Source organism: Plectropomus leopardus, chromosome 15, assembly GCF_008729295.1.
Source record: "Plectropomus leopardus isolate mb chromosome 15, YSFRI_Pleo_2.0, whole genome shotgun sequence".
NCBI classification, from domain to species: Eukaryota; Metazoa; Chordata; class Actinopteri; order Perciformes; family Serranidae; genus Plectropomus; species Plectropomus leopardus.
The window spans coordinates 9,948,991-9,965,442 of record NC_056477.1 but is presented as its reverse complement, the minus strand read 5'-3'; the positions used below and the strand labels follow the sequence as shown (position 1 = coordinate 9,965,442).

At 38.3% G+C, this 16,452-nt stretch overlaps 1 protein-coding gene across 3 annotated transcripts in view; it reads right to left on the bottom strand.

The window, feature by feature from the left end:
• Positions 1-16,452, bottom strand: part of chrm3a (cholinergic receptor, muscarinic 3a) — a 108,616-nt gene that overhangs the window by 3,983 nt on the left and 88,181 nt on the right. The window lies entirely within an intron of this gene.

Sequence of the window (16,452 nt, the reverse complement as noted above, 5' to 3'; positions counted from 1 at the left end):
CCTGGTCTGTAAAGATGTCTGTGTTGGGATTGAACCTTGCATAACATTAGGGCTTGGACAGGGTTGGTTTTCTCCTGTCAGATCAGGTGCGGAGGTTACACGCTGGTGATCTTTATTCAAAATTTAGCTCTGGTGTCTGGTGTCAGCTTTGGTGTCAGCTTGTCTGCCAGTCAAACACATACAGATTGAAACAATTTTCTAGTGATTTGCTTGTAGCTACGCAGCTCAAACTCTGTTGATTGATTTTTTTTCTAAAATATGAGACTGACAGGCTACAGCCAGAAAACAGCAGGTGGATGTCCGTATAACAAATCAAAGATTGAAAGAAGTTACCAGACAGTGGCAATGGTTACATGCACACAAATATCCCCCTATTATTCAGAATATGACAATATTCTGAATTTGATGGTCAAATAAACAGCATATTCCGTTTAAGTATTCCGTATTAGACAGTTTTCCAAATTTACTCTACTCATTTTGACAGGATCAACGACATGTTAGGGCATGTAAATCAGAGTATGCATGCCTGCATGTAAACAGAAGTATTAATATTTTTCAGAATAAAGGCAAAAATGTGTAAACAATGTAAACATTCTCGATATTCCTGGCCGCAGCTTGGCTATAGCATTGTGTAGGTATCATCGCAAATATAGAGTTGTAGACAGCATAAAAAATAGAGGACAAGGAGGAGATAAAAGAACTGAGGAAGCACTTTAAGACCTTGGAGGTATTCTGACTTTTCTCCCTGCCTGAATACAAAAGGTTTTTGGTGTCAGTTTGATAATGGAAATGCTCTGTGCTAGGGAATTTGTCACCAGACTTGATCTAGTGTTCCAGGAGCCCTCTAAGAAAAACATGGATAACAGACAAATTTTGGGCAGAGAAGCTACGCGGAGACAAAATCTATTGGTGAAACAAAGAGAAAATAGCACTGTGAGAGCTCATAGCAGCATGATCCTGGAGACTCTGATGTGCTGTTGTTTGATTGGGAATCACTTCACAATGGAGACAATACACAAAAGATCCTGCTGTTCTTGTCAAAGCAGTTCTTGATAATTGGATGATAGAATGAGGATCTGCCATTTTGTAAAGCAGCATGTCCTATGCAGTTCAAGTTTTGCTGTGCAATCAGTTGTAATTACTGCAGTGTTTTGCATTCAGATTGAGCATGTACATGTGGGTTTGTGTTTAAAACAAAGAAGAGATGCTTGACAACAAATATTGTACAATACGGAACATGGAATATTTTCAGAAAACAAATGTGTGCTGCATGTGAATGTTTTGTAAATGTCTCTACAGTTACAAAATATTTCAAGAGTTTGGTATAAAATTGACATTATGCATTTTCTGTGGCATATTATAAATATCATCTAACTTAGACGGACATTGGGTTAGCTTAAAGGTCAAGTTCGTAGGATTTAGTGCAATCTAAAGGTGGGGTTGCAGAACTAAAACTTCTCCCGAGGTAGAGGAACTACAGTGGCCGACATGATAATGTTAATGGCCCTATCTAGTGCCAGTGCTTGGTTTGTCCATTTTAGGCTTTTGTAAAACAACATGGCGGACTCCAGGGAAGAGGACACCTCCATATGTAAAGACATACGGCTCATTCCAAGGTAACGAAATCCAAATTATTTATATTTTCAGGTGGTTAGAAATGGGCTGAAAACATTGTTATGATTATTATATTCCATTTTCCAATAAATGCACCTAAATCCTTTATACTGGACATTTAATTAATGACGTTCACATGAAATAATTTAAAAAAAGGTGTTTATTAAGCTGTACTAATTTCTTAAGATCTGTTGTGGATGGTTATCATGATGTACTTTCTAAAAATATGTATCTGTGTTAGGTAACTGTTTAACAACACTTTCAGATATGACCTACAAAAAGCTTTTTATGATTTGGCATACCCTATTACTTATTTTGACATCATTTAAAATCAGCTGTGAGTGATTGTACTAAATGCAGCACACTATCCTGTGCTTTCCTTTTATTGTGAAAGCCATGGACGTGGTGTTCTCCTGTCGACGTTTATGACAATGGTTCATTTTAAAACCTGACACTAAGCTGAGCCAGCCTGTTTGAAGGGAACAAACAATGACCTGTTACCATGGGGGACGAGAAAGAGCCCCTTATAGCCCATAAAAAACTGACAAATACATGTGCTGGCAACACATGTAAAACATAGAAGAACCACAATGGCACACACACTATTTCTAACCAGAGGCAAAGGTATTCCAAGCTGAGTGCTGCACCTGTGCCTCGACAGAATCTCAGACCTCCCACAGAGCTGTTAAAGAACCTCAGTAGCCAGCAGCGACTCTCAGCCGTTTGTGACATTGAGCACATGCTGCTTCCTCTATTATCAGGAGGCTCCCTGCTATCCCCTCTGTGGACATTTATCACTGCATCAGAGCACATGCATAGTGAATATGCTCTAACATTTCATGCATATACCATCCACATTACATGAGCACGCACAGTCACATATATGCATCATATGTGCACAGAGAAAACAGTGCGTGCATGTGCACTTATGTAAAAAAATAACTAAAATCACAGTATGGGAAAACCAAAACCAAATTAAACAACATCAAACTGCAAATAAAACAATGCCTGTGAGAACACATGCTACATCATTTATAATACACAGCAAACTTATTAGCCTTTTAAGAAAACAAAGTCTGCCTTTAACTTTTCAAAAAGCAAATTCTACTGAGAATGCACGACAGCAGTGTGTTGCTAATGAGTGTTAAACATCTTTTAATTGGCTTATGAGGGCAAAATATGTCTGTGAAGACACAGCAAAGGCTTAAACAGTGGGGAAATCAGCCTTTAATCTGCTACCTTAACTTAGTGTAAACACAAGCTAGAAAAATTTAATTAGAAAAGCAAATAATGACATAGAAAAACGAGGAAAATCAGACAAACAACAGCACAATGAAGTACTTAGTGTGTGTCTCGGGAATATAGTCATAGGAGGCTTGCAGAAGAGGGAAATAAAGACTGGATTCTAAGGGAAAAGGTCAAATGTTAGTCCCCATGTGCCCACGTCTGTCTTGTTGAGCCTGTTTACACCTGCTAATAATATGCATTTTGGTTATCTGAACACAAGTGGACAGCCAAAAACCCTGCCGATCACACAAGTGTCCATCATGGGTTTCCAGATGACCACAGATTTTGTTACTGTCTTTGTCACTCACACTAGAATGTCAATTTGATCAGATCACCAAAAATGCCTGTTTATATCAGGTATAAAGATGCCCTTTGATTTTTTACTGGATAGTTTAGTTTAAGTGCAGATGAAGTCCCTCAAATGCAAGGATTTGCAGTATAGAGCACTCTGACAACACAATAATAAAGTAATATCAGTTATACAGTTTGGAGAAAATGATGTATGCTGGCAAATACACAGTATATAAATACACAGTATATACCGTGTACGTGTCTATACGGCGTATGTATAATGCTTTTTTCAGGTTCCATTTTCTTACACAACACTGAGTTATACCACAGCAAAACCAATTAAGCCTTTTTGTTGCCTCAGATTGCAATGGTTAGCTATCATAAATTTACATCTGCAGTACCCCTGGGAGCACAAACTGGCTGCACAACAGAGGGGAGAGTACTTTTGTTTGTTTTCCCCTAAAATTGAACTTATCAAGCCTTTAAAGATAAAAACTGTATGCGGCAGATGACAACATGGGTGGGCTAGCAAGGCTTTGAAAACGGGCTGCTATTACAGTGAAGCCATTACATCGTCTCTCTCCCTCTCTGAGCCCTCAGTAAGCTCTATATCTTAAGTCTGACTCGCAGTCTGACTCGCAGGCACGTAGGTGTGATGGTTTCAGGTGCACAGAGAGATCAATACTCGTTTACTGTGTTGCAACACAACGTGTTCCCTGACATTTTCAGGCATTTGTCCCAGCAGGGTTGGACAGCACAATCCAAGTTGGGTCCAATGATCCATCTAAATGATTGGGTGACTAATACACGGCCATTTTCAAGTTTCTATTTTCAGCAACTAATCTAGCAGAGCGGTGATACGGGCAGATGATGTCCAGCAAGGATGAGTCATGTTGACAAGTGCTTTTTAATAAAGGTTAAAGCTGCTATAATTTGAAGCACCCCCTTGAGTACCACAACATCACTTCAGTCAAAGAGATGCTGTTCAACAAATTTGTATGTCTCCCATTCTTTATAAGGTATACAGCCCACGGAGGCCTAATCAGAAGTTTCTGTGTTTTAACCCTTTGAAACCTGAAGCAACATAACTTCTACACACAACATAACAACTTGTGCCGCTTTCAGACGCCTTTCACGAGTATTGAAACCTTTGAACACTGAGCAACAAATGGCAAGAATTATCCTGCAAACTGCAAGATAAAAGTAGATTTAGAAAATCCTTTTTTAAAAACATGGGAAACATGTTAAAGGGGGGGTGGGGGGTAAAGCTAGGGAAAATAATTATCATAATTACATGTTTAAAATTAAATTGTGCAATGATTTTAATTTTTCAAGCACTTTTTTCCAGGTAATTTCAATGTTGTGTGTTTTTTTTTCTTCTCTTGATTTTTTTCAGCTAATTTTCAAATATAAATTTTTGGGTCATTTCTTCTTTTGCTGCCTTTTTTCTCGTGTTTTTGAAAGAAATCAAACCTATTTGCTCAGGTTTCAAAAGGTTAAAATACAATATTGCACTGCAAAATCTGTCAAATTCATCGTACTTGAAAATCTATGGAACTGATTCCTCTCGCTCATGCCTGAGCTGTCTAAAAGCTGTAAGAAAAAACAAAAAATAATAATAATCTTAAATTATGTTTACATTATATCTGATTGTTATGTTTATTTTAAATGTATCTGTATTTACCTACTTTTGTAAAGTTGTTGCATCTTAAAAATAAGTCAAATTACCCAGTTCTTTCTGAGTGGAAGCAACTTTAGTACACCAAGTTAGTCTGACTGCAACCAACAGAATACAGATATATGACACAGGAAACTGAAGTTGCTGACTCTTAGCTAATTTTACTTGTCATTTTTACTTCACAAAATTAAGTAAAAAACAACAACAAAATTTCAAGTAAACATAAATTAAGACTAAAGACACATTTACTTACATTTTTCAAGGCAATCTGTTTTCTAGATTTTTTTTTAAGTAAAATCAACTTGTCTGATTTTACAGTGTGTCATTGTGTTTTAAAACTTTACAAGTGGCCAGCAGTGGCACCAGGCATTTATGATCAAAGGGTCACAGGGTTTTCAGGGTTGACACTCCATTTTTCACAGGGAGTGACAGGTGTGTTTGTTTGTAATAAAAAAAGATATATTGATGGTATCAACATAGCACGTATATCTTCATTGCCATTACAAAATCCAGATTTATTTTAATAATTGCATCTCAAATCTAGACATGCCTCCTTCCCTTGAGTTTAAAGTGCATATATCTTTTAAACAAACAATGACTTTGATAAACCGGGCATTTCCAATTTACATACAGACATGCTGAACCAGTCCACATGGATCCTTTCGATAAACACGCAGTGACGTTCCTATGCAATTATGATTTTCTATCCCTCAGCTGCAGCCGGGTCTCTACAGCTCTGACTCCTGTCAACCACAAGCCGAGCGCAATAATGTTGCCATCAGAAAAGGAATGTTATCACATTTTATGTATAGCTACAGTGTTGTAATATCTGTAACACGGAGTTCATCTCCTAGACGCTATAATAACCTGAAAGACTGAAAAGGAGCAATGTTCCCCTTCAGTCCCACAAAGACCAAGAAAGTGGATCACATCACTCTGGTTCTGAGGCCTTCACACTGGCTTTCTGTCTCTCAGAGTCAAATTGAAACTGTTGGTTTACAGCACTAAAAGGTTTAGGGCCCAAATACATTTCTGATCTTCTACAACACTATGAACTATTGAGACTTCTCAGGTTTTGTGGGACACATCTGTTTTGTGTCCTCAGAGTCAAAACTAAACATGGGGAAACAGCGTTTAGCTTTTCTGCTCCACATATCTAGAAGAAACTCCCAAAAAACTGCCATCAGTTCTTTTAAATCAAGGCTGAAGACTTTTCTGTTTTCGCTGCTTTCTATTAAGTCAAATATTGACGTATTTCTCAAACTGTAAATTTTATTCTGGTATTTTGTACCTGTCTTGGTGTATTTCAGCTTGTTTTTGTTTTCTGTTTTCTGGCTTTTTAATGGTGTTTTTATTCTATTTTATTCTATTAAAATGTCTTTTTTAATGTTTTTTTTTGCACTTTGTCTCAATGCTTTTGATGTTTTATGTAAAGCACTTTGAATTGTCTTGTTGGTGAAATGTGCTATACAAATAAACTTGCCTCACCATCAACAAAAAACCACAGCAATTAGTAAGTCAGACAGCACCATTAAATTTGATTTTGCAAAGAGCCATTAGCGAGGTTACCCTACCTGATTCCAGCATGACCATTTTTCATTATATATATTTTTAACTTCTGAATTTGGTTGCAAATTAATATAATGTGAAGAAAATGTGTTTATCATATTTAACATTTATTATAATATAATGAGTTTAGAGTATTTAGGGGGTTAACAAAAGCTCATATGGACAGGCGTTGCCCCCCAGTTTCCCCCCTGAGCCACCAACAGTGGATTTGGCTCATGTAGCAGCTTTTGTATTGTGCACTTATGTGCTGAAGCCAAGTGCTGACACACATCTGGAGGCAGGCAGGGGTTTTATCAGTTTACCACGATAAGGCATTATTGTAAAACCAAGTCAAGCATCAACAGCTTGAACACATAAAAGGCTACTGCCAAACAAGGCAGCACTAGATTCAACTGTAAACTGAAGGCTGCTATACAGGCAGAGAAAAACGAATCGACAATCGGAGAGCTAGATTAGACTGACCAAACTCGAGTAGCCAAGAAATACAACAGACTGCAGACTGAAGGCATACATATTTAGTGCACCCAGCAGATGCAAGCAACAGCTTTGCTTACCATGACTGGCTGGACAGTGCTGCATTGTCATATAGAATGCAGATCACTGCCTTGTGCCAAGAAGACAGACAGCAAGTGTAGGAGAAAGTAAAGACTTCAAACAGTGATTACTGATCATGTATTAAAAGCAACACTGCTTCTAACTTGTTCTCTCCAAAAAAAAAAAAAAAACAACAATCCACTAGATCATCTCAGTAAAGCCTCTGTGATCCCTCTAAGCTGGATGATGTGGTGTTGCACGATAAGGGATAACACTTGAAGATATATCAGGTCATACTGAGTGATAAAAGGTGGTGAGGGGGGCTTGTTTCAGGATGAAATGTGATCTGGCAAGTAGTACCACAACATCCACTGCTCTGTGGAGTTATTGATTTCTGTCTGTCGAACAAAGCAGCCTTGCTGGTAGGCAACTCTGACCCAGAAGTTTTATCTTACATTTACAAATACCATCAGATGATGCAAGCTACAACTGTAGTGACATTTTCTGAAAACAGACTTAAAGGAAAGGACAAATACTGTATCATCTGCAATGTGGATTAAAGGGTCTCGATCAGTGATACTTAAACACGTCTGTGTGGCTTTCAAACCACTTTGTAATTCACCACCTTTAAATTGGTTAAAGAAGGTAAAGCCAAAACAGTTTGGGAGATAAAAACTGATATCATTATTCAATTTGACCAAAAGTATCAACCAAATTTCCCTTAATTCAGACACAAACACACACCCAGACACACACACAGTGGCTATAGAGCAGGAGGTGTAAAAGAGGAGATGGGTACCACTACAAATGTATATCAATATTTTAAGGAATAATCCCCTGAACCTGCTTAAAGTGTGCCATGATACAGCACTTGTCCTATGAACCACAAGGCTCTGATGTTTGGTAGCAAACAGCAACCACATGTCTCTGGGATTTGTTTACTTCTGCGTAGATATGCTGCTGTTCACAAAGTTAAGAATGAGCACTTAAAGAAGCTTATTAAAATTCTTACCTATTGTGCAAACTTGGTGTTTGAAAGCTTTCATACATGATACATCCTCCAGCTGCTCACAAAGCACAGGGAGAGTGTAGAGGAGTATCTGCAGTTTGTTGCTCTTTCCCCACCACTTCCCCACCACCACTTCTGACACATTGGTCCAGTGAAACATCAGAGTCACTCTGTCAATGCAGTTTGTAGACTCATAAATGTCTTCAATCCATTTTTTTTCCCAGGACTGTAAAGGGGAAGTGTTTGCTCTGAACCAGTAGTATAAACAACCCATTTGCCAGAAAATGTTGTCATTATAGGTTTCTGCAAACCACAGCCATGTTATATTTATACACATGTTGAAACTTTACATTTCAGCAATCCCGTGATTAACATCTGGCCATGTTTAGGCACAAAAATCACTTGGTAATGCTAAAGAAAAGATCGGGATTTAGCTTGAAACACCCCGTTTTGGTGGCACTTTAGCTGCTGATGTGGAAAAACTTGTAGTCTTGGTCGATCCTCATCCTGATGTATGTTAAATTGATGAGCTACAGTTGATATCAAATGAATACATAAGTTTAATGACAACCAAAATCAGATCCGAGAAGCTCTTGGTACAGCATGTACATGAACAAAGACACACCAGTGACTTAAAGACATACAACAATGATTCACCCGTATGAAGTGTAATTCACACGTTTTACAGCTGTGTCTAACTTTGAAGTCTAAACATCGACAAGAACTTCCTCTTACAGTACCTTGACCTCCAGACACCCTGCAGCGGCCTCACATGCCTGCATGCCGACAGAGAATGGTTTAGAATACCTTAACCATGTCCATGGATGAATAACACATTCATACAATTTTTTATAAATGATGACATTCAAATACTTTCATATTCAGTCACTGTTTTTCTGCAGCCGCTGGAAATGCCACCAAAGTCTCGCTAAAAAACACTCACTTTTGGTGGCACAATTACAGCTGGAAATGCCTCCAATGTCTCTAAAAACACCTGCTTTTGTAGTACATCCTCCACTGGAAATGTTGCATTAGTCTAACTAAGAAAACATCCACTTTAGGTGGCACAATAGCCGCTGAAAAGGCTGCCACTGTCTTTCTAAAAAAGACCCCAATTTTGAAGCACAAACACTGGAAATGTCTCTGCTGTCTTGCAAAAGAAATCATCTACTTTTGTTATTTGTTGGTCTCAACCAGTGTTCTACGGCTCATCAGCCATCTCATGCCATCCACCTTGCAATGAAAATGTTAAGTCAAAACTGCATCGCTTTAAAAATGTTAATTTGGTACGTTAGAAACATACAACTGTAACACATCTGTGGTTTACAGAAAAGCACAATGCAACACTTTCTTCTTGTGAATGTTTTATAAAAAGAACAATCTAAACACTATTCTGATTTAACTTAAAGCTCTTGGTGAAAAGCTGAAACCTCATAAAAATGGTAATTTCATACAGACAGTGATAACAGAGACTGATAAACCTGCATAGGAACGGTTGATAATGCTAATTACGGTGATAATGGATTTTTATTTTTCCCCCTGCTTTGTCATATAATAGTATGTAAATTTAAAGCTATATAAGATTCAATAAAGATATAACATACAAATATAATATTTAACTATAGTGATCCATATCATTTTTTCATCAGAGAGAGGGTGTAAAGAGGTAGTATGTAATGAAGTAGTGCTGGCTTGTCATTCATAAAAGAAAAAGGGACTTGCACAGGATGAGCTAAATCTATCACAAGCTGGTGATGATGGGTCTGCTGCCAGAAGATGGTGGCAAGGATTGTGAAACAGCACAAGGCCATCTGTCAGGTACTCACTGCTGACAAGAACAAGCATTTAGTGCCTACTTGGCAGGAGATGGAACTTGCTGGAGTCCGTGAGCGGTGCTCCGCTCTTAAAGTTCACAGATCTTAAGTGAGTGTGTTATTATGTGAAGGCTTTACAGCACCTCCTCCGAACAAAGGTTGTGAAACCTGCAGATGATGACACAGCCCACAAAGGATGTCCACCATCATGGTCTGTCTCAGTGAGAAATATGATAGAGCAAAGATGACTTGCTGGACAAGTCATCACTGGTGTTCCAAGGCATAACAGTAAAAAGAAAGATAGCAGGGAGGGGGAGGTGTCTGATGGTTGACGGAAACCGCGATCCATGAACTTAAAAAGCAGTCAGAGGAGAAGCTGCGGAGGAGGAGGAAGAGCCAGCTGCTACCTGCCAAGAGGTACATGTAACTAAAAGCTGCTCATCTTAATTTGCTTCTGTAAGTAGTAATCTGCACAATAATACACCAAATTGCTGTGTAAGAATGTGTTTTTGTTGATTGTATCGTAAAAAAAAAGCAAAAGAAATAAAATGCTGCTGAGCGTGATGCAACAAACTAAATTATTATGTCTACTCTAAAGAGTTAGATTTATCACACACAAGGTGACGGCACATTATATTACATCTCACCATGTAACTGTTCTATTATATTATCAGTAGATCCCTATACACGACACTCTAAAGTAAGAGCCAAAAGAATAAACTGTGAGAATAAAGAATAATATGAAGGTGTGGTATTATACAGTACAAAAAGCTAAAATGAAAAACTCACTTAAAGAGCTCCATAGTGAAGCCACTTGATAAAAAAAAACAAACTTCCATAAGCCCCTTCCCTCTTCTCTCCTTGTCTCTTCCAGGCATTTAAGGGATTGGAAGATCACAGTTCCTCTAATAGTCACTGGAAGCTGGCTACAGAAGCCAGTCAATCCCCATTGACCTCAATGTTCAAATGCCCAACTTACCCTGGTAAATAATAAATAAATAAATGTTGGCTTTTATTCATGACAAATGACAACTGTGCGGGAGTTATTTTTATATAACTCACTTATTTATATTTTATTAAGGCTTAAAGGTAAGTATAATACCAGGTCACTCTGAGCGACACGCTAGGTGCAGATAGTGTCCTCAGCTTCTCCATTGGACCCACCCTCACTCCTCCACAGCTTCAGTCTCTCACCCAAATATGTCACTGCTGACTCCAAAAAACCCAAGATGAAAACTCAAAATGCCAAACTCAAGGCTTCAAAAGGGGAATCAGCAAACCAGTGGGTAAATGGTAAATGGGCATGCATTTGTATTGTGCTTCATTAATCATTTGACCACTCAAAGCCCCTAACACACTCACATTCACCCATTCACACACATTCATACATGTGGCTTAGGCTACTTCACAAGGTGCCTCCTGCTACTCAGTTTTGAGACACTCACACACCATTGGAACAGCAAAAGGTCACCTAAATATTGAATTTTTGTGGAATGTGTAACAGGATGGCGAGGGAGCAAAAACTTGAAACAAACACCTTCTGAGTTAAATGACAAAAGCCTCTGAAGCGTCACCCTGTCACCTTGCTTACAAACATCATATGTCCAATAATACTGGAAAAAATGGTGAGAAAAGATGTTTGTCCTGACATATTTGCCTTGTTCCAAAAACTAACATGGCATTTATACTGTGGAACATCTCCATCTGCTAACATCGTGCCTAAATTTTAGACACGTTGATCCCTGCAGCTGTCCCTAAAACAAACCCGATCAAATTTGGGTTTAGGTATAAGTACAGTCCATGTGGTATTAATGCTGAGTATTTGCGTGATTTACCAAGAGAGTGCAAGACATTTTGCAATTATTGTGTGTATTTCCCAGGAGCCAAGAGTCAGATAAGGACACGTTCCACTTCACATATGTCTCTGTAAATACGGGAGGCATCTGATAGGCCCATCTTTTACACTGCCCGTCCAACTGACAAGACATGTCCCTCTCAAAAGCAGCCAGCCATTCATCCATTATCACAAACAGTGTGTGGGAGACTATCTGCACCCAAGTAGCAAACATTTAGTGGATGTGCTGAGGAGATAAGGTAAATTAAAAAGCCCGAGAAATGATGGCGAGTTTATTGCACTGAGTGACAAGACCTTCTTGAAGTGCAGATTTTGTTGTTAAATTTGTTAAATTGATAATACACATGTTAATACATAAGAAAGAGATCACCAAATAATAATAATTGGGGTGATACTGTATCTATTTAACAAGTAATAATGTAAAATGCTATATATTTTTTTTTTGGGGGGGGGGGGTATGGATCATAAAGTTTCTTTCATGATAAACCTCACAAATATCTCAAACTCCTTTCAAACTCTTCCTCCACATTTGTAAATAACACTGAAAACAGCTCCAGTGACTGCTGGAAGCAGACTGATAAAGACTAAAGGGACAAATCTTGCAGCCAAGACACATAAAGTGAGCATATCTATGCCTCAGTTGGCCACTGTCGCATTATGTCGCTCCTCATTTGCATAAAACTGAACATAAATTCCTCCTGTCAGCAAGTGACTTTGCACCAGCACGTCGCACTGGTCTCTCACTTGTTGTCTCTCAGCACTAGCTAATGAATGACAACTAATCACTTTGTTTGTTGTAGCTGCTCGTGGTTAAACTCATTTCAGATTTCTATTGCTTCAGCAATTTGAAGACAATCACAGTTTTCTAACGCGAGTTGGTTTTAAACAAGACAAATGTTGGTGAAGTCAAAAGTTGGTGTTATACACAGTAGTGCTGGGAAATCATCTATATTTTCAAACTGTTGCATTTTCCATACCAGAGATTTCTGATAGATGATCCAATCGTCTTCAGGGTGATCTAACTTTCTCTGTGATCATTCCTTTTAAACTTCAATATAGCTGATCTCATAGCACAGCTGCTTTCATTAAACTTTGATTTTAGTATTTTTTTTGTGTTATTGTGTCACCATTATTGTTAGTTCACCAGAGTCACACAAAAACACAAACAAACTAACTGATCAATGCAGTGGTAGACCAGCAGTGCGTTCAGTGTGTTCAGTTAGTTAAAAGTACTGCTTTTCTGTGTGAAATCTGGCCTTGAAGAAGGAATAGATTAAGTTTCACTTTCAGTTGACCTAATGCCAGCATCAGTTGATGTACAATATTGACATCAGATGATATTTTGTTGGGTTTAAATTGTGATGTTAAGTAACCAAAATCAAATGTCTTCCAAACGTCACTGAGAGCGACAATGTGACATAGTATAACAACATTTAGTCAAAAAATATGGAAAATAAAAATCTGAAAATGTTATGTTATCATCTACACAATGTAAAATTTCAATGTAGTTAGAAATTGAAAATGTTGTTAACCAAAATTTAATGTCTGTCCGACTTAAGAGACCAATGTCTTTATGAGGTTGTTAAGAAGCTGAGTGAAAGCAGGGAAGTGGTGGACAGAGAAACCAACATTGCCACCCCTGCAGGCATGCTGCTCATGTAGAGTAGCTGAAAAAAAGCCTGTGACAAAACAGCATAACAGAAGCCAGGTGCTTGAGTACAATAAGTCCTAATAGAACACTGTTGGACCTAGCAATTTGTTTTTTATTACATATATTAACACTTTAGTTTCTAAGTCAGCCCAGGAGATTGTTTACACAAATGTTGTGTGTAAGACAAATTTGAATACATTTTCAAACTACTGGATATCTTCCAGCAAAAAAATTGTTAAATCATTCAATGACTCTAAGATTGTTTTTTGGATGTTTGTGCATTACCAGAAATATCAATACTTTAGTTGTCAAGTCTGGATCTTCAAGTGGAAAATGTATGTGACCAGTGTAAACTATTCTGCCTGGAGAGCCAGAAAAACAGGACTTGTGTCTGTACAATGGAAGAAGTCCTGTCAGTAGCTAAATACCAGGAAGCAGCTCGGCATAATTATTCTGCCCTAACCTTGTTTATTCTCCTTTATGACCGTGGGCAGCCAGGAGATCTGCTTTTATTGAGGTGTCTTTTTTGCTGCAATCCAGATTACTGCAGCTGAGTGTCTGAGTCCTGCTTACACTGGCACCAGCAGCCATAAACAGATGGCAGTTGGATGGGAGCTTAGTTTGATAAAATAACAATGCAAGGAAGTGAAATAATAATCAGTGTGAGAGGTTATGCAGGGTGCCAAGGATGGCTGTGAATGGGATCCAGCCAAAAATATACTTGGACAGATCTCTGCTGTACCAAGGGCAGGTAGAGGGACTATGCGACTTTACGAAGTGTAAAATGTGAGTGAGTTATTTAGGGTACTGCTCTTTTTTTGTCAGAGCAGTTAAATTTGGTTCCTCTAAATCTCCAGAGTTCATAGGCAACTAATTTACAATCATGATTTGCATTTGCTGGGACATTTAATTCCAATACAGGAAGCAGCTTAACAATGCTTGACCAGCACCAGGGTTCATGTTTTGTGTCATGCTTCAGGTAATTTGTTTTTTCAATATTTCACAAAACACGATCTCTATGAAACCTTAACTGGGTGCTTTTAGTTGTCTAAATATAACCATTAATACCTAAATCGTGTTACTGAGCTTATTGGAAAATCAAATGAAAAAATACTGGCAATTTTTCAAAAACGGTCACTGCAAAAAATATTTTTAAAGCGTACTCTTCTCCTAAAAACATTTCAGCATTACTACTTTCAGCAAATGCCCAAAAAATAACATGATTATATTCAAGTGGTTGTAGGATTTATGACTTTTGTTCACCTTTGGCAAAGGAGGAAGGTGTGGTTGAGTGGGTCAACAAAATGTCAGACTTTGACATAAGAGACTACTGTTTGTTTCCCTTTTTTTCTTTAAATAAACATTAGTTTCTTTTAATCATGACCCCTATTGTTCTCTCACCTCTATAAAGAAATGATTTAATCCAAACCATTATCTCTGCCTAACCTTAACAAAATCCTTTTTTTTACCTACCTTACCATCCATAGCTGCACGACAACAGTAATAGCAATTATTTCTCAAATAGTAATTTGTAACAGTGTTATGGTTCATTTATGCCCAATGTCAGATACATATATGATCATGGTTGAAAAGTTTTAAATGAATGTAAAAGGAGTAAAAACAAGCCTGTAAAGGCCACTGACATCCCGCCAACCAGGGAAATAGATTTAAAAAAAAATCTTAACTGTGTTGTTTTTGAGTACAATTACAAACAATGAATTAAAATTGGAAAACATGTTGCAAGTATTTTTTTTAAAAAAACTAAAATTTCTATAAAAAAATAGTAGTGTACACAATTCCAAAATATAGCTGATAGCATAAAAAGATGCATGATAGAGGCAAAAATTAGAGAAGACCGGAAACGTTTGCCCTAAATAAATAAATGAACTCCTCATGAGTGCCGGTGGTATTTTTCTCTCCAGCTTTAAAGTCCCCCAAAATGTATTAAGCTAATGCTCTACAATTGTATACTTTTTTGTTATGCTGTTGCATCATATTCGCTGTGAGGAGAAAAATATACATATGGAAAAAGTAGTAGAATGTTGTTATGCTCCTGACCAGTGCTACAGGCTCATGGGATTTCACACACATCCTCACCTCTGTGGTAGGTCTCCTTGCTTTTTGACAGCCTCAGTAACAAGCTGCTGGAATCTTTCGACACGGCACTCTTAGACACTTAGACATGCCTGTGTAGTATGTGTGTATGTGAAGGCAAGAGACTGGAAGAAAAATAGAGCGGCAAAATAGAGACGGTGGAAGAATGGCTCAGGAATATGTCAAACCAAAAGGCTGCAGCCACTTGAGGGTGACTGCCTGGAGAACACTGAAAGTTCACCTTTCTTTCGTTCTCACAGTAAATCTAAGCCTGGATTAGATCCAATGCATACCTTGTGTGCATTTTAAAACAAAAGCTAAGTTACTGTCGTCGAAATGAGGCTGAGTTTTGTGGTGGATGTCAGAGTGAAACATGGGAGAAAAAAATATACTTGTGCATTAAATTTGCCACAGTGGCAGCTCGTTCCTAACAATTCCCGCAATCCAAACTATGAAATACCACGCTTTGAGAAACAATGTCCTTTCGTGTGAGGCTAATTCCAGGTCCTGACCTTTTGCCTCACTCCTCATGCCTGCACTTTAATACAACCCCACACAGATGCTATACACATGTAAGTGATAGGCTATTGCGATCAATCCTTAAAAGGAAGTGCAACCATCTGTCTATTGAACAGGCACTCGAACAAGACGGAGAGGGAGAAAAAACACACACTCACTCCTGTGTAAACATGCTTCAGCAGGAGGAGAGGGGTCTTAAATGCTGGAGACAGAGATGCAGGGTTGTGCAGGGGGTACAGGAGAGAGAGGTGAAAGGATATTGTCATGAAAGCGAGGAATGTGCGAGGAGACGTAGTCACACCTCCTGCTCCGGGAGTGTAAGTTATCCAGCAGTTGGATATTATGTGTTTATGTGAAAGACGAGAAACAAAACAGACTTCTCATCTCAGGACAGAGCGCTGTCAGCTGATGGAGTCCATGTCTACCACTGTACCTCGTGCTTCTACACCCCACAACACACATGCACTCTCCTTTGCAGAAACGCTTACATAACACTGATATACACACCAGCACCCAAAACTTCACTCGATCACACAC